The sequence below is a fragment of the Natrix helvetica genome (assembly GCF_964273705.1).
Source record: "Natrix helvetica genome assembly, chromosome: 2".
NCBI classification, from domain to species: domain Eukaryota; kingdom Metazoa; phylum Chordata; class Lepidosauria; order Squamata; family Natricidae; genus Natrix; species Natrix helvetica.
Genome location: NC_138552.1, coordinates 66,234,245 through 66,253,660, shown reverse-complemented (window position 1 = coordinate 66,253,660; position 19,416 = coordinate 66,234,245). Strand labels below are relative to the sequence as shown.

At 42.0% G+C, this 19,416-nt stretch overlaps 1 long non-coding RNA gene across 1 annotated transcript in view; it reads right to left on the bottom strand.

Annotated features, from left to right (window-relative positions):
- LOC309388391 overlaps positions 1-19,416 on the bottom strand; it is a 42,008-nt gene that overhangs the window by 21,534 nt on the left and 1,058 nt on the right. The window lies entirely within an intron of this gene.

The window sequence follows — 19,416 nt, the reverse complement described above, 5'->3', positions numbered from 1 at the left end:
TGCCTGAGCACCCGAATTTTTTTCACAGATGTCACCTAAGACAACAACGAAATCAGTATTATTTGAAACTCAAAGTTATGTTTCTTCAAGGGACCCGCTTAATTCAAAGTGTTATATAATATCAGTATCACTTAACAACGCTCCTGCTTAGCAACCAAAATGTTAGCTCAGAAACTCTGGCATTTGAAGCACGCAACTCTTAAAGCTGTCAAGTTACAAGACCCTTGCACCCCTAACCCTTTAGGGGAAAAAACCCCCAGGGGTCTTCAAACCTGACAGCTTTAACACTTGTGGACTTCAACTCCCAGAATTCCTCCTCCAGTCATGTTGCAGCGACGTCATCTGCGTGGATCTGCTCCATCTTTGCTTTCTTCATTGTGGGCTGGGCTTCTGCTGAAGATGCCGACGAGTACGAGTTGCCACCAGAATAACTGCTGCTACCTCCTCCTCCTCCTCCAACAGAATCACCAGATTTGCTCCTGAGCTCAGCGCTAGGTTACCTCTGCCCCCTCCCCCTCCTCCGTGCTTTTGAGGAGCCATGAGGCTTTTTTTCCCCTGCTCCCCCCCCCGCCTTCCTACTGGCTCCTGCAGCCTCATGGCTCCTCAAAAGCACGGCGGAGGAGGAGGAGGGGGCAGGGGTAACCCAGCGCTGACTGAGCTCAGCTGCTCCGAGCGGAGGGAAGGCGCCGCTGCCACGCGCGGAGATGCCGGCTGGAGCTTTGGCGGCTTCATCTCAGCCGCAGCGCCGGGCGGCAAATCCGGCAGTGCTGCCTGTTAGAGGAGGAGGAGGAGGCAGCAGTTCTTCCGGTGGCGGTGGGGGCTTTGGGGCTTCACAACTAGCCTCAGTCGCCCCGTGCTCCTCAAAGCAAGTCTGGGGAAGTCCTTTGCAGGCGGCCCATTCTAGCTGCCTGCAAAGGACCTCCCCAGCTTCCGAAAGGGAGCGCGCGATCCGAGCCACAGTATACTAAATAATGATAAGAGGCAAAGAGCCTCATTTATTTTGGCCGGGAGCCGCATGCGGCTCGCGAGCCGCGTGTTCGCCACCCCTGCTCTATGTTCTATGAAAGTAAAATAACTCATTATTCTTTTTAAAGGTAAAAGTGAGAAGAGATCTAGAATATGGAAAACTCCAGATCCATGTCTATTCCAAAACATGAGAGTAGGGTTCTCCAAAGTGGTCAATATCAAAAAACCCAAAGTTTTTCTCATTTACTACAATAAATATTTGAGGGTTGCTGAATAAAGGATTTGGGGACCCCTGTTCTAGATGTTCAAGCTTTAGGGAAGCCATCTTCTTAAACTTGTATCTTAGTAAAATAGATCTCTCAAAGGACGAAAAATAAAAATAAATTATAAGACATCTTTAATAAAGGAAGATAATATTCTGTAATCATTAAATCTTCTTAATGAGGTTTTTAAAAGACATTAATGAAGAAAAAAGGGAGTGTTGGAATTTTAATTTGGTGTCAGATCTCCAGAGTTAGTCAAACTCTTTTAAATTAGCAAAATTGCTGTACTAGCACTGAAAGAACATTTATGTTTTATATTCCCGTTAACCACTTCCAGAATACTTCCAGGATTAAACAAAAATATCAAAGGCAAATGGCATTAGATGATTCTTTGTACAGGGTTGGTGACTGGAAAGAAACGGACTAAAAACATCATCATATCATTTATTTACCGGAAAATAAAATACTGAATTTATCTCTTATAAGCTGGTTAGAGAGATAAATGACTAGCTGACTAAACAAAAGGAGGACACTGTGAGGTAAAAGTACAACATGTGATGTGGAAAAAGTAAAAATAAAGGTTTTGCAAGAGCAAAGATCTGAACAATGTGACAAACATTCAAAAAAGCAACTTGTTTGTCTTTCTTGACCCCGGTCACTTGACTGAAGAGGCCACAGAAAGACGGTTATCTGTTAGGCATCTGATAGCTCCTAGAACACATACTACCTGGGGCAAATTAGTAGTCAAAAGTTATTTTTTTCTAATGGATATAATTTTAGCTTTCATCATCGATTTTGTAAATGTATTTGTGCAACTAATTATAGAAAGACCTCAACTTACAGCAGTTCATTTAGTGGCCGTTCAAAGTTACAACGGCACCGAAGAAAGTGACTTACGACCTTTTTCACACATACAGCCGATGCAGCATCCCCATGGACACATGATCAAAATTCAGATGCTTGGCAACTGGTTCATATTTATGACGGTCGCAGTGTTCTGGGGTCTCATGGTCCCCTTTTGCAACCTTCTGACAAGCAAAGTCAACAGGGAAGCCAGATTCGCTTAACAACCATGTTACCAACTTAACAAATGCAATGAGTCACTTAACAACTGCAGCAAGAAAAGTTGTAAAATGGGACAAAACTCACTTAACTAGTGTTTTTAATAGATATAGATAGAATTCTTTATTGAACACACAAGGAATTTGTCTTTGGTGCATATGCTCTCAGTGTACATAAAAAGAAAAGATACATTTGTCAAGAATTATAAGGTACAACACTCAATGATAGTCATAGGATACAAATAAGCAATCAAATCATACTAGGAAATAATCAATATAAATAGTAAGGATACAAGTAAGAAAGTTACAGTCATACAGTCATAACTGGGAGGATATGGGTGACAGGAACAATGAGAAGATTAATAGTAATGCTGATTTAATGAATATTTTGGCAGTCAGTGTTGAGGGAATTATTTGTTTAGCAGAGTGATGGCATTTGGGGGAAAAGCTTTGATTTACTTAACAAATGCGTCAAGAAAAGTTGTAAAATGGGACAAAACTCACTTAACAAATGTTTCACTTAGTAACATAAATTTTGGGCTCAATTGTGTTCGTTACTTGAGGACTACCTGTACTGTACTTTATGGCTATCCAGCAATCCAAATTTGGAGGGCACTGATTTGAAGTGGTACATGCATTCACATGTGCTCCAAATCACTTTTTATTTTTGAGTCTGGTTTACAAAAGAGGACAAATCCCTTTACTTCTAAGCAGTCTCTAAAGAACATTCCTTTACCCACCCACCCCAAAAACCTGGACTTTGAAAAACCTGGCGCATTCAGTTACATCACTCCGTTGTTTTGCTGCTTGTCCAAACATGTGACCGGAATAGTTGGTGATATGCAGTGGTGTATTAACCATTAAGCAGACTAAGCACGTGCTTAGGGCACTAGGCCCAAGGGGGCACTACAAAGTTGAGAAAGAAAGAAAAAAACAATGAAGATTTGTACAGAAAGGGGCATTAAGAATTGTCAGTGCTTAGGGCACCAGTGAGCCTTAATCCACCACTGGTCATAGAAAAGAGAATACATACTGGAATGTCCTTTCTCATATGAAGGACAACCTCTACAAGATAAAGCATTCTTGTTTTAAAAAACAGTTAAATTTCAATATGCGCAGCAATGTTACTTTATCCAATAATTCAATTGTAAAAGCTATAATCCCATTTGACAAAGTTAGCTGCCTCCTTCTATTCACCATTAACTCTAATCATAAGTGGTGAATTTCTGCAGAAAAGGCATTTATAATTTGCAGTTTTTAATGCAGGTACCTACTCGTTATGATGAAAAAGAAACTTATCGGGTAAAGCAAAATTTAACATAGAGCAGGAGTTCTAATTTCAGCAATTTGGCAGATCTCAAATATCAATCAAGAATTTCACATTTTTAATTATTATCGCTATTATTCATTATAAATACCAAAGTAAAATTGAACTGTTAATATACATTTTTCAAAGCAGCTGAGGTTTGAATGAATAAAAAATGTCAGGAGATGAATATAATAAACTGAAGTCAAATTTCAGAAAAGATCTCTTGGAAATGGAACTGAGTATTTTCAGCCCCATTTTATTGGAGTTGGTGGAAAGTTTTGCACTTTCATGAAAAAAGATAGCACATTTCATTATCAGAAAAGTGCAGTTATGTTTTTGGGGGTGTTAGATACCAGAAACATTGGTAATGGTTTACACCAGAGATTCAATCTGATTGGTCGAAGGGTCTGACAGCTCCCTATAAAAGGACTGCTGTCAGACTGAACCTTCGCTGGATTGTACATAGTTGATTTCTATTAATAAAGAGCTGTTTATTACTCTCAAGCCTGAGTGTGCCTTCATTCACCCGATTTAACACTGGCAATGAGGATGGGATTGGAAGGCAACTAGGCAGACAAAAAGAGCCAATCCAGCAAGTCAATCCAGCCCGGAGCGTGGCGCAGCATCGAGCAGCCATCTTTGAGCGGCAAATTCAAACGCGGTCAGGAACACAAGATGACAATGCACACCCCACTGACTCTGTACAACCCAGCTACCGAGCACTTGGAATCATACATGATGAGGTTCGATTGCTTTCTCGAAGCCAACGACCTCATGGGCCTTTCTGAAGGCTGGAAAAAGAACATATTCCTGAGCTACTGCGGACCAGAGGTCTTTGAGATGGTGAAGAACTTGTCCAAGCCAACGCCACTCCAATCGGTTGCTTGGTCGGTTCTACAACAGATGCTGAGGACACACTACGCTCCCAGACAGTCTAAATACATCCGGAGGCATGAATTCAACATCCGTAACCAAAAAGAAGGGGAATTCATCAACTATATGTTGCGGCGCTCAAAAAGGCTGCAGCGTACTGTGAATTTAGAGATCTTGATGAACTACTACTTGACCGCACCATATGTGGTGTTAGGGATATTGGCCTGCAGAGGAGGTTATTAGCAAAAACTAATCTTACTCTCCAAATTGCCCTAGATGAAGCCAGGGCTACTGAGTCTTCACTTAAATCAATGGAAACCCTGCAGCGCCAAAATAGTCCAAGAGCGCGCGGAAGAGCGCAGGTGTGTATCGCAAGGCTACACAGCCTGACAGCTCGGGGAGCGAAGATGACAGCTAACGCATGCGCAATGACCGCACCAAGCCGGTGCAAAAGTTTGAACCGTGTTTCCCGCCTTGCGCCGGTTGCGGAGGAAATCACCTCAGAACACATTGTCGTTTCCGCGATGCCATCTGTCAATGTTGCAAACGCAAAGTGCACATCACCAAGGTCTGCAGAAACTATTGCCCCGCTACAACCTGGAAACCCAGAAGCATACTTAACCGCCAGCAGAGGCCCAACCAAGGGGCATGGCAGCCGCCACCCCGGCAAATAGAAGGTGACACCAGAGTCACCTACCACACCTACATAGGCCAAGTCCACACAAAGTGGCCAAAAAAGCTGAAAGTCACAGTCCTCATTGAGGGCTCTCCATGCAACATGGAGATCGACACGGGGTCATCCTTGTCCATAATGTCTTGGGCAGAGGTCAAACAGGCTATTTCTAGCCTTAAAAAGCATCAACTATGAGTTCCAGACATTTGCCTTCGCGACTACCAGGGAAACCGAGTCCCCATCGTGGGCCAGGATACCTTCGGGGTGAGGTTTAAGACCTTCTGTGGCCAGCTATAGTAGTCAATGGAGACCTGCAGAGCCTCCTGGGGCTTGACTGGTTCAAAGCCCTGAGCCTAGAAGTGACCGGAATCAACGCCATACGAGACGAAAGCACTGAGGAATTCCTGAAGGAGTTTGAGGACATCTTTGGCACCGGTCTAGAAAGCCACGGTTGCTGAGCCTTTGCATCAGCTTCTCAGCAAACATGCCAAGTGGTCCTGGGGCAGAGCTGAAGCAGCCGCAAAGAAATTGCTGTCAGCGGACATGATTTTGGTCCAATATAGCCAGACCCTGCCACTTGTCCTAACGTGCAACGCTTCCCCATTTGGCGTCGGAGCCGTCCTTAGTCACCACATGCCCAATGGAACCGAGGCACCCATCACCTACTACTCATGAACATTGTCTGCTGCTGAGTGGAACTACAGCCAACTAGACTGTGAGGCTCTGGCTGCAGTTGCTGGCGTGAAACGGTTCCACAAGTATATCTATGGCCATGACTTTGAACTCATCACGGACCACAAACCATTGCTGGGTTTGCTGGCTGGGGACCAGCCTACTCCTGCTTCTTTGTCGCCGTGAATGACCAGATGGACAATCTTCCTCGCGGCCTACAGTTATCACCTCGTCCATCGACCTGGCTCTACCTTGGGCATGCCGACGCCTTGAGTCGATGCCCACTGCCTGAACTGCTTGCAGACCCTACCCCTGAGACACCAGTCCTCCTCATTGACTGTCTTGAGGCTGGTCCTGTCTTGTCTTGTGACGTCGCCCGCCACTCAGCTAAAGATTCTACATTCCAACAGGTTTTGAACTGGGTGTGGAGGGGGTGGCCCAAGGGGCCTGTGGGGTCTGAATTTAAAATGTTTTACTGCAAACGTGATGAACTGTCAGTAATAAATAGTTGTTTACTGTGGGGGGACCGGGTCGTTGTTCCACCCAAACTGCGCATTGCAGTATTAGAGGCCTTGCATGTAGGGCATTCTGGAATTGTCAGGATGAAATCTTTGGCCAGGAGTTACGTGTGGTGGCCTAACATGGACAGGGAGATGGAAGAATGGGTGGCTACCTGCACACCATGCCAGGAGTCCAGACCAGTTCCCCCAGAGCTGCCCACTAAGGAGTGGGAGCGACCTCAAGCACCATGGTCTAGGGTGCACATAGATTTTGCTGGCCCTGTTCATGGCCAGACCTTATGGTAGTTGTGGAGTTCTAGCTTATTCAAAATAGCTAGAAGTAGTCCTCATGACCTCTACCACAGCAGATGCGTTCATCAAGGCACTACGGAGACTTTTCTCCACTCACGGCTACCCGATGTCTTGGTCTCTGACAACGGGCCCCAATTTACAGCCATGCAATTTGAGACCTATTTAGTAGCACAGAAAATCAGACATGCCCTGGTCTCTCTATTCCATCCGGCTTCCAATGGTCAGGCGGAGAGAATGGTGAGATCTGCAAAAGAAGCCCTATCCTGGATGGGCCCGGGAGATTGGCAAACATGGGTTGATCAATTCCTCCTCATACCAGTGGCAGCCATCACGCCAAGTGCTGCCACTGGTAGAAGCCCTTACGAGCTTCTAATGGGTCACTGACTAAGTTCCCACTTAGACCGGCTACACCCAAACTACTCTGACGCATCGCCCCCAGATTCGACCGGCAAAATATGAAACTTTAGCGTAGGGAATCAAGTTTACGAACATAACTACGCTAGGGGAACTCTTTGGATTCCTGCCACAGTAATAGGCATCACCGGACCTCTCTCTTACCTATTAGAGCTACCTATTAGAGCTTGAGGACGGTCAAAATTGGAGAGGGCATGTTGACCAACTCCGTGGCCACATCTCCAACTCCAGTCTTAGGCAACCAGAGGTAATTCCTGCACCAGTTAGCCAAAGCCCTACACAAAAGGAGCACGAATTCACTCCTTCCACAGACAACTCAATCCCGAAGGTACCGGGGCACTTATCTGTAAGTGTTGCAGGCCCACAGTGAGTTCCAAGCGAACTGGCTCCAGAAACTCCAAACACGGCCTGTGAGAAGTTCCAGGAGCTTCCACCAGGCGAAGCCGTGGAGACAACAGGTCCATCTGACCTGACTGAAGAACACCCACCAACTGAACTGTGCAGGTCTGGGTGAGTCACCAGAAAGCCCGCCTACCTGCGTGAGTACATCACAAGTCGGTTGAGCCCATCTAAGAGGGGAGGGGTATTAGATACCAGAAACATTGGTAATGGTTTACACCAGTGGTTCACAAGGGGGGCGGTGGGATGACTTAGGGAGCAGTAAGAGGCAAGGGGGGTGGCAGGGGGGCACTAAGAGGTAAGGGGGGCAGCAGGGGGGCACTAAGAGGGCGAAGAAAAAAAGATTGTGTTGGCTGCAGAGAGCGTCACCACCCTCCTCTCCAATCACCGCCTTCCTCCCAGGAGAGGGGCACACCCCGCTTCAATTGCCCGCCCCCCAAGTTGGCACGTGGAAAGTAGACACCGTGCAGCAGTTTCCAACTGCCACGCAGTGTCGTTTGCCAGACACGGACTGCAGTGTGCAGAGCGGCCACACAATCGCAATTGAAACCCCCTCCAGCTAAACAGGAGTCTTGAGGTGCAGCAGGGCAGCAAAGTGACTGGGTTGAGGACTTGAGGTGGCTCGGGCTTCCTGGAATAACTATTTTAGAGGGAACATTGCCCACAGCTGCCTTCGCACAAGTTTAAGAGGGCTAAATATGCCTTGTTGGGTGGGGGGGAGGGAGCGATTGACCGAAACTCGCTGAAAGGAAGTTCCCTGTCTTTCTGACCCGTGTGATTAATTCAGCCTCTGAGATACAGTGGGGCAAAAAAGTATTTAGTCAGCCACCAATTGTGCAGGTTCTCCCACTTAAAAAGATGAGAGAGGCCTGTAATTGGCATCATAGGTAGACCTCAACTATGAGAGACAAAATGTAAAAAAAACAAAACCCAATCAATCACATTGGCTGATTTGGAAAAAAATTATTTGCAAATTATGGTATAAAATAAGTATTTGGTCACCTACAAAAAAGCAAGATTTCTGGCTCTCACAGACGTGTACCTTCTTCTTTAAGAGGCTCCTCTGTCCTGCACTCATTACCTGTATCAATGGCACCTGTTTGAACTTGTTATCAGTATAAAAGACACCTGTCCACAACCTCAAACAGTCACACTCCAAACTCCACTATGGTGAAGACTAAAGAGCTATTGAAGGACACCAGAAACAAAATTGTAGACCTGCACCAGGCTGGGAAGAATGAATCTGCAATAGGCAATCAGCTTGGTGTGAACAAATCAACTGTGGGAGCAATAATTAGAAAATGGAAGACATACAAGACCACTGATAATCTCCCTTGATCTGGGGCTCCACGCAAGATCTCACCCCGTGGGGTCAAAATGATCACAAGAACGGTGAGCAAAAATCCCAGGACCACACGGGGGGACCTAGTGAATGACCTGCAGAGAGCTGGGACCAATGTAACAAAGGCTACCATCAGTAACACACTACGCCGCCAGGGACTCAGATCCTGCAGTGCCAGACGTGTCCCCTTGCTTAAGCCAGTACATGTCCAGGCCTGTCTGAAGTTTGCTAGAGAGCATTTGGATGATCCAGAAGAGGATTGGGAGAATGTCATATGGTCAGATGAAACCAAAATAGAACTTTAGTAGAAACACAACTCGTCGTGTTTGGAAGAGAGAGAATGCTGAGTTGCATCCAAAGAACACCATGCCTACTGTGAAGCATGGGGGTGGCAACATCATACTTTGGGGCTGTTTCTCTGCAAAGGGACCAGGACGACTGATCCGTGTACAGGACAGAATGAATGGGGCCATGTATCATGAGATTTTGAGTGCAAACCTCCTTCCATCAGCAAGAGCATTGAAGATGAAACGTGGCTGGGTCTTTCAACATGACAATGATCCCAAACATACTGCCCGGGCAATGAAGGAGTGGCTTTGTAAGAAGCATTTCAAGGTCCTGGATTGGCCTAGCCAGTCTTCAGATCTCAACCCCATAGAAAACCTTTGGAGGGAGTTGAAAGTCCATGTTGCCCAGCGACAGCCCCAAAACATCACTGCTCTAGAGGAGAATCTGCATGGAGGAATGGGCCAACATACCAGCAACAGTGTGTGCCAACCTTGTGAAGACTTACAGGAAACGTTTGACCTCTGTCATTGCCAACAAAGGATATATAACAAAGTATTGAGATGAACTTTTGATATTGACCAAATACTTATTTTCCACCATAATTTGCAAATAAATTCTTTCCAAATCAGTCAATGTGATTGTTTGGGGTTTTTTTTTACATTTTGTCTCTCATAGTTGAGGTCTACCTATGATGCCAATTACAGGCCTCTCCCATCTTTTTAAGTGGGAGAACTTGCACAATTGGTGGCTGACTAAATACTTTTTTGCCCCACTGTAAACTGTATTGTGTGAAAGCAGCCAGCTTCCCTTCTTCTCCAGCATCCGTGCCTCAATTAACACATAAAAGCCCAGAAGGGATGGGGGTGGGGGTTTGAAAATCCCAATGAGTTATCAATATCACGTGAGAGAGAGAGAGAGAGAGAGAGAGAGAGAGAGAGAGAGAGAGAGAGAGAGAGAGAGAGAGAGAATCAAAGAGAATATTTGCACCTCAGGGTTGAAATGAGATGTTCTCTCTTACTCTTTCCTCTTCCTCTCTTCTCTCTCTGTCTCTCTCATCCTCTTTCTCTTTGTCTCTCTTCTCTTTCTCACTCCTTTTCCATTCTTCTGTCACTTTCTCTTTCCTTCTCCCTTCTCTCTCCTCTTTGTCTCTTTCTGTCTCTCTCACCCTCTTTCTCTTCGTCTCTCTTTGTCTCTCCTTCTTTCCCACTCTTCTGTCACTTTCTCTCTCCTTCTCTGTCTCTTTCTGTCTCTCTTCCCTCTTTTTTCTTCCTCTCTTCCTCTCTCCCACTCTTTTATCACTTTCTCTCTACTGCCCAACCTGTCCCCATACTTATCTTCGACTGATCATGTTTGCAATAATTTACCTTTTCTAAATAGGCGCAGTTCCCTTACCGGACCCCTCGTTCACTCAAACACACACACACACACACACATATACACACTCACGCACGCACAAAACTATTTTCTTCCATTCCAATTTGGATCCTATTAACATTAACTAAAAAGGTTTTTAAATTGGATTTTAAATAAATGTGCAATTGTTACAGTTTTGAATTTTACTGTTACTATCTTCCTTCTGTCGTGCAAACCGCCCAGTCACATGACCCCGCCAGCCACGCCCACCAAGCCATGCCCACAGAACCGGTAGTAAAAAAATTGAATTCCACCACTGGGTGGGGGGCACTGAGGATCAGTTTTTAACACCAAGGGGGTGGTGGACTGAAAAAGTTTGGGAACCACTGGTTTACACCAAGGTTCTCTGTTCCAGCGGGAACAGAGATTCAATCTGATTGGTCGAAGGGTCTGACAGCTCCCTATAAAAGGGCTGCTGTCAGACTGAACCTTCGCTGGATTGTACATAGTTGACTTCTGTTAATAAAGAGCTGTTTGTTACTCTCAAGCCTGAGTGTGTCTTCATTCACCCGATTTAACAAGGGGGCACAAAATAGATGCTGGACCAGCATGACATCCATTGCCTGTGGATTTCCCACCCATCTTAAGCATTTTAGTACAGACCAATTTTTCTGTAAGAACTACATTCCATAACTTGCAGATTATTTGCATTTTCAGGGTAGTTCATCAGCATAGTATAGAATAATACTTTTTCTCTAATTTTGAAATCAAACATCATCTTCTTGTCCAGCTTCCTGCAATATATATCCCTGCAAGTATACATATAATTAAGGAAGAGAATAAATTCTTGTCTAAATCTCTTGGTCTTTTTACCACAGTTAAAATTAAGGCTATTCTTAATTTTTCATTCTTTCTTAAGATCAATATAAAAGATTACTATGTATTTTCTTTCATAAACAAAATACAAGCCCAAGTAGACATGCAATCTGATATTTCACAGATAATGCTTAGGATCATTTTAAAGTTTTCCTTTCACGCCAAGCTTAACTTCTTAGCTTGTTCCCTCTGCATTTGTCAAAAATCCATTAATAGTTCTGCTCTATTTACAGTATCGCTACCTGTTGTTTTATAAAACAACATAGATTTGCTTTTTAGGACAAAGTCTTCCTAGAAAAATAGTAACAGTCAACCTAACCTTAGATGTTATTGCACACACAATTCTGTGTCTTCATTGAGGACGGCATCAGTATCGCTACCAAGATTTAATTTCTTAGGACCTCTTAGGAATTCAAGTTGCTGACCAAAGCTTTATTAAGTCTCTTCAATAGCAAACATGCAATTATTTTTTTCAGGAAGGTTATCCAACAAATGAAAATAATAAAATAAATGAATGAATGAAAGTTCAATCATCCAGGCCAAAAAAGTATTTTGAAAGGTGAAATCATGGCAAATTGTCCAAAGTTTAAAAATAAATGAATTTTTCCTGTCCTACCATCAGCCAGTGGGAGTTAACTGCTTAGTCATCCTTGTCTGATCTTTGATCTGATAGATTATATTTTGGGGAGGGGGCACTAACTGAGAAATGAAAAATGAATAAAATGATGAGATCAAAATGATGGGAAAAAACAAACTGCTGTAAGGTTGTCCAAAAAAAAAAAAAACCTTCATGCTGTTGGAATAAATGTCCATCTGGGTTCAGTTCCAAGAGGGGAAAAAGACACTGGAAACATGGAGACTGCTTGGAAAGATGGTTTAATGGTGGACAGGATCACATGGTTTGAGGTCCTGGGCAAAAAGGGCAGAGATGCTGAGAGTGCTTGGGTTTTATGCCCTCTCTGAGCTTTTGAATTTGAGTTTGTATTCTGATTGGTTGCCAGACTCTCATGGGGCCATGGAGGGGTAATTTTGTAGTTTGTGGTTAGAGTCCCAAGCTTGGTTGAGCCTTGTTGGGTGATGCAATCTTCCCAGGTGCCATGTGGTGAGTTCTATTGCTAGATGGGTAGAGGGCTAATCCTACCTTTGTTGGATCTTGGGTAAGGGCATTTGCTTTTGAATAGATCTAGCTATCTCTTTATCTCAAGTGCGGACAACTGCTGTGGGCTATTGAGGAGGGTGGGGGCTATTAAGAGTGAGTTTGCTTCCTGCCCCAAAAAAACATGTTTTTTCATTTCTCATCCAGGGAAATATAATATTCTGACTTTTTAATATTTCGTAGAATGTTTCATTCTTCTAGGAGAGGGGTGGATGCTAACTTCCTACAATGGCTGGCACAGTCAAGCTCAACGTGAACAGGAACCAGATACAGAGGATGGCAGGCATAAAGCTGTGACAGACATCATAGAAGGAACGTCTGTGGGTGTCTTTTCCCTGTAAACCACCCATTCTGCTTTATATTTGTTTTGTGCTGAGATGGAGAATTAAAGATTATTCAAAGTGACACGTGACTCCCTAAGGACTTCAAAATAAGCATTTAAAGTGCAATCCGATGGACATTTGAAGGTAAGCCTCATAGAAATCAGTGGATAACCTGAGTCAGTAGAAAAAGGACAGCTCTTCATTAGTGACAGAAAACTCAGTTAGCATGAAAATTAAATGTGTTCTGATCCACCGCACATGATTTTGTATGCGATGAGAAAATGATTGGTTCTTCCATTTTTGCTAACTTCCTTCTTGTTCTACACACCAGGCAATGGGAAAATCTCCCTCACTCAGATCCTGGTGTGCCTATAGCAGTGATGGTGAACCTTTTTGGCACCAAGTGCCCAAACCTGAATGCATGTGCATGTGTGTGCGCCGGAGTGCCGGAAACCTGAAGACAAGCTAGCCAGTGTGTACATGCGTGTTTTTGGGCCATTTTGGGGGCGTTTTAGGCCATTTTCAAGTTGTTTTTCAGGCCTTTTTGGGGCCATTTGCAGGCCATTATTAGGCCATTTTCAGGCTGTTTTTAGGCCTTTTTCAGGCCTTTTGGGGACATTTTCAGGCTGTTTTTCAGGACATTTTCAGGATATTTTTCATGCCTTTTTCAGGATATTTTTCAGTCCTTTTGGGGCCATTTTCAGGCACCTTTTCAGGACATTTTTCAGGCCTTTTGGGGCCATTTTCAGGACAATTTTCAGGACATTTTTCAGGCCTTTTGGACCCATTTTCAGGACATTTTTCAGGCTGTATTTCAGGACATTTTCAGGCCGGAAAACAGCCGGAAAACAGTTAAAAAAACAGCCCCCAAAAGCCCCCCCCCCCAAATGGCCTATTTTTTAAACCAGAAGAGCAGTTGGCGACGGCACGCATGCCCAGAGAGGGCTATGTGCGCCACTTCTAGCACGCGTGCCATAGGTTCGCCATCACGGGTCTATAGGGAATCTCACAACAGATGTAAAAATTGGGCAGAGCTTCAATTTCATGGCTGTGGCTGCCATTTCGATTCCCCCACCATCCCCCACAAATTCCCCAGCCTGCTCAGATCTGTGTTTTCTGCCACAATTTCTTTAATGGATGCCAACAGATATAGTGGGTTCAGTTATACCTGTTCATGGTTGGATCCAAAGCACAGGACATTTGAAATTATATACAGTAAAACGTCAACAACCCCTCTGCCTCTTTTATCACAATTGCTTCCCACATATTGATTCTATTTCAAAATAGAAAGCCGCTGCCTATAGAGGATTGCTGGACAGCATAGCACCTTGTATACACGTAACAATAATGACCAATGGAACAGAATCAGAATGCTTGTTTTAATGTTATCACATCATTGGTTCATTATTCTCAGGACACTTCCTAAGGATATTTTTCCAATCTGGTACTCTTTATTTTTTACAAGGTTGAAATCCCAGAATTCCAAGTCTTTCACTATCCTTCAGGGAATTGTACTCCCAGAATGCTTATAGGGTGATATAATGACAGAAATGATTTTGTCATGTGACAAAGCTTGAAAAGCAAACACTCCTTTCAGTAAAAGTCAATTTTTGGTGACTTCACAGACATTCTGGGAATTTAGTCCAAATATTATTATATTTATTATACGCATCCAACGAGATGCAGTTCATTAGTGTGAAAAGTAAAGTCTTGTACATAGGAAGGTGGAAAAAACAGATGCACAGGTACAGGATAAGCAGCACCTGGCCCAACAGATCTAGGTGTCCTAATGGAGTCAGCAGTGTGTAGCGGCTGCCAAAAAAGTCAACACAGTCCTAGGCTGCATCAAAAGAGGGACAGCAACAAAATCACAGGAAGTGGTAGTATTACACTGTACTACACTGGTGTGACCCCATTTGGAACATTGAGCCCAGTTCTGATCACAATAGGAAAAAGAGGCCGAGGCTGTGGAAAGAGTACAGAGAAGAGCAACAAGGGATCTGAAAACTAAATCCTATGAAGAACAGCCAAAGAAACTAGGTGCATTTAGCTTAATAAAGTGAAGAATGAGGGGACACATGATAACAGTTTCCCAATATATGAAGGGCTGCCACAAGGAAGAGGAAGTCAATTTATTTTCCATAGCATCTGAGGCTAGGAAAAGAAGCAATGGTTATAAACTCAACAGAAGGAAGTCTAATCTGGAAATAAGGTGGAATGTCCTTGTAGTCAGAACAATTGAGCGATGAAACAGCTTGCCTCCCAGAGTTGTGGATGCTCCATTCTGGAGGTTTAAAAGAAAAAAATGGACATTAATCTGAAATGGGTATGAGGATTTCTACCTTGAGCAGGAGATTAGACTAGAAGACCACCAAGCCTTATGATTCTATTATTTGAACATTGTAGGAAGTTAAAACCCAACCCTCTCCTAGAAAAATGAAATATCCTAGGAAATATTGAAAAGGCGGAATATTATATTTCCCTGGATAAGAAATGGAGAAACATATTTTTAAACAGGAAATAATCTCACTTTTAATAGCCCCCACCTTTGTCAATGGACCATTAGAAGTTTTGTTTGTTTGTTTTGTTTTTATTGGATTGAAGTCTAAGTCAGTCTGTTCTACAGAACAAAGATCTCCCCCCTTCAGCTCCAGGGTGATGGGATTAAGGCATGATAATATTAGCCCTTTACCCATCTCACTACAGGGCACCTGGGAAGAAACAATGCTCAACTAAACTTGGACTCAAAACACAGCCCATAGAATTGCCCCTGTATGGCCCCATGGGAATCTGACAACCAATCAGAATATAAGCTCAGGTTCAAAGTCCAGAGAGGTTACAAAACCAGGGGCTTTCAGCATCTCTGTCTCTTTTCTTCTTTATCCAACATCTTGAAGCATGTGAACCCCCTTTTCTGTTCAGGAGCTCAAGCCATATGATCCTGTCCACCATTAAACCATCTTTCCAAGCAGCCTCCCTTTTCCAGTGTCCTTTTCTCCACTTGGAACTTGACCCAGAAGGACATATCTTCCAACAACATCTGGCTGGAAAAACTTAAAAAAATAATCTAAGCAGGTTCAGACCTGGTTTTACTTAGAATATCTAAATAAAATCTAAGAATTATAAGAAATAACAACAACAAAAGAACCCTTGAAAATGGTGAAGATCATCCAGAAGAACATTAGAAAACCAGTTGGTTATGTTCACATCTTCACTAGTTTTTAAGCTCAAGTAATATTTTATCTTTTAATGGCAATTGCTTTTCCTTTGCTTCTAGTTACTCAGCAATTTATTGTCTTATCAGCTGGCTACAGTTAGTAAAAATACAAAGTCAGATGTAAGCCTGTATGATTAGAGAGTATGTGCCTTTTTCTTCACCGCCTATATTCTGAATTTTGTTTCGTGTTGTACATATCTTGAATGAGGAGAGTCCATATGAAAACAAACACAGGAACAAATGAACCATGAACCAATCTCCTGTGGCATTTTCTTTGTTATTTGAAAAGAACCAAGCAGGACATTTTGAATTGGGATTATAATCCTTAGGAATGAGTATGTGTACACTTATGACCAAACCATGGTGCTAATTACTCCATCCTTTCAGTCTGAAGCTCAGGGGCGTCAAATCCCTTTCTGCAATTTTTAGAATCATCTTGACTTTGTTAGAAATTGGCATTATGGTTTCACATTGATCTGAATAAAAAGATCATTAAAACTATAATGTAACAAATTAAACTAGCCTTGAGTACTGTATGTATCCCTGTATAAAGGGAGAGAATTGTTTCTACTCACTTTGCATAACAATGCACTCACTGCAGCTTTTGGACATCTACAAAATGTCAAAGCCCCTAATCACCACTAGGTATTTTTTTGGAATTTCAAAACAATGAGACTGGGAATTGTTTTTATTATCTTTACATTAAAATATGGCCAAGTAAAATGGATGAAGCTTGTGACTATCAATTCAATAATATAATCAATGCAGTGTAAAATGCTTAATGCATCTCACTGCTACCTAGAAGTCCCTGCTGCTTAGAACTACCAGTTAATACTGCAAAGAAATCACTTCAGAATATGCTAGGCACATTTAGTTGACTGTAATTTCAATTTAATGCCAATGGATCTGTTCACATGCAGCCCAATTCGACCCTGGGTTCTTAGGAAAGAAACTACATTCTGGATAGAAGCAAATCACTGGTTTTTTTTTTGGGGGGGGGGTGGTAATTCTACCACACGATGCAAAAATAATTTATACAAGGTAAAAACAAAAAACTGACTTCTATTTCTGAATAATATGGAGAGGAGGGAAAAATCCAATTTAAGGATTTTTTTAAAAAAAACACCTGATATATACTAAAACCAACTTTTAAGTAGGAGGGCAAAAAGCCTTAGTCAAAGCATATATTTGCCCATAATAGGTATTAGGAGCTGTTTTTTCCATGTAAATAAATATCAGTCCTTACTATATCTTTAGCATTCCTATAGAAATACATACACAAATATCCTTTTCAAAGAATCTGATTCTAGGTGCAAATAAGTGTTAAAGAGTTGAATAGTATCAGTTCCTAAACTACAGAGCTATCTGTAAAGTAAGATTATCAATTCTTTTAACAATTACCTATTCTTTAACTTAAAAAAAGATTTGTATTTAATCTCTTTAAACTAATTTATACATGGCAAATTCAATCATTCCTAAAATCAGCTAAAACTCTCACATGATTTCTTGGATCAGGTGATTATGAACCACTCATTGATTTAACACTGACAAATTTAAGAATACAACTAATTTACTTTATAATCTTTGTTAACCTGAAATTGAAAGCATTACGGATAAATTATTATTTATTAAATGGACTGCTATTCAATGGATAGAAAAACAGAAATTTGTTCTGTAATTGAACTCATAACTTGTCTATTAAATGAATCATTTAAACTACCAAATAAGGATGCAATTATTCAATAGAAATCCCTATATTGATTAGTAGAATAGACAGTTTAAAACATTATACAATCCTCAAATTTTAATCTACCAGGGGCACTTATATTCCATGTGTTTTATAATTTATTGGCTTTATTTATGGCCCATCTTTTCTCCAAGAAGCACAAAACTGTTCTTCTTCTATCGTTTTATCCTTACAACAGCCCATGAAGTATAGGTAGTCCTCTACCTTCGACCACAATTGAGCCCAAATTTCTATTGCTAATTGAGACATTTGTTAAGTGAGTTTTTCTCCATTTTATGACTTTTCTCACCATAGTTATCAAGTGAATCACTGCAGTTGTTAAGTTAGTAACACGGTTGTTAAGTGAATCTGGCTTCTGTATTGACTTTGCTTAAAGTTCGCAAAAGTGGATCACATGGCCATGGGACATTGCAACCGTAAAAAATTCCAATCACTTAGCAAGCTTCTGAATTTTGATCATGTGACCATGGGGATGTTGCAATGGTTGTGTGAAAAATGGTCATAAGTCACTTTTTTTCAGTGCCATCATAACTTTGAATGTTCACTAACTGAACTGTTGTAAATCAAGGGACTATGTGTAGGCTAGACTGAAAAAAATGACTGCTTGCTTTTTCACCCAGCAAACTTCACAACTGGCTTGAATCCTAAGCATCCAGTCATTCTGACCATTACATCATACAGGCCAATGTGAATGTTGTCAGGCTGGTTTTAACATGAAGACTCCAGTTTAAAAACAGGCAATATGCAGATATTCCTTTCCCATTTTCAGTGCCATTTAAAGAGCATTGTTTTAAAAAAAACACTTAAATTTCAAAGCACTGATATGATGGAAAATGCGTGCTAGTCTTTCATGCTTCGGCGCACAGCTGGGCTCTGTGACATGGTGTACTCAAAGCCAAAAAGTAGTAAAATATTAATTCATAAATATATATTCAAAGAATGAGACACAGGTAAAAAAAAACAGATTGGAAAATATAACGAGGAAAAGGGAATGTAAAATGGTAAATATAAAGTCAGACCTAGGTTTGCTGGAATACCATCCCAAAAATACACCAGATGGAAGAGGAAAATAGGCAACCCCAACAATAGAAGAAGAGGAGAGGAGAGGAGAGAAGCGAGGGGAGGGAAAGAAGAGGAAAGGAGAGGAAGATAGGTAGGGATAGGAAGAGGAGGAAAGTGGGTATGAAGGGGAAGAGGTAGAGAGAAGTAGGGGAGAGAAAGGGGAAGAAAGAAAGGGAAAGGAGAGGAGGAAAGAAGAAAGTAAAGTCAAATAAAATAGGTATATGGGATTGTAAGCAAAGCAATCCCGATCATATATTTTAATTTTTATATGGAAAAATGAATGTTTGTAAGTGTTAAAATGTGATAAGAATAATAACTATGAGAATGCATACTTGTAAATGTGTGTATGAGACTAAAAATAAAAACTTTTTTTAAAAAACTGAAAATTTAAAAATCAAATTGGACTGCAGAATTACAGCACAATGTCTACTCAGGAGTAGGTTTGATATTGTAATCTTACAGTCATCAGTTTGAGAATGGGTGGTTTTACATAGTTTGCATGAAGTACAATTTGAAGGGGTTGCAGAACTCTGGAGCCTCAAACTAAACACCACATCAAAGCTTAGCATAATGTGCAAATACAGTTTTATATTGGCAAAAAGCATAATCC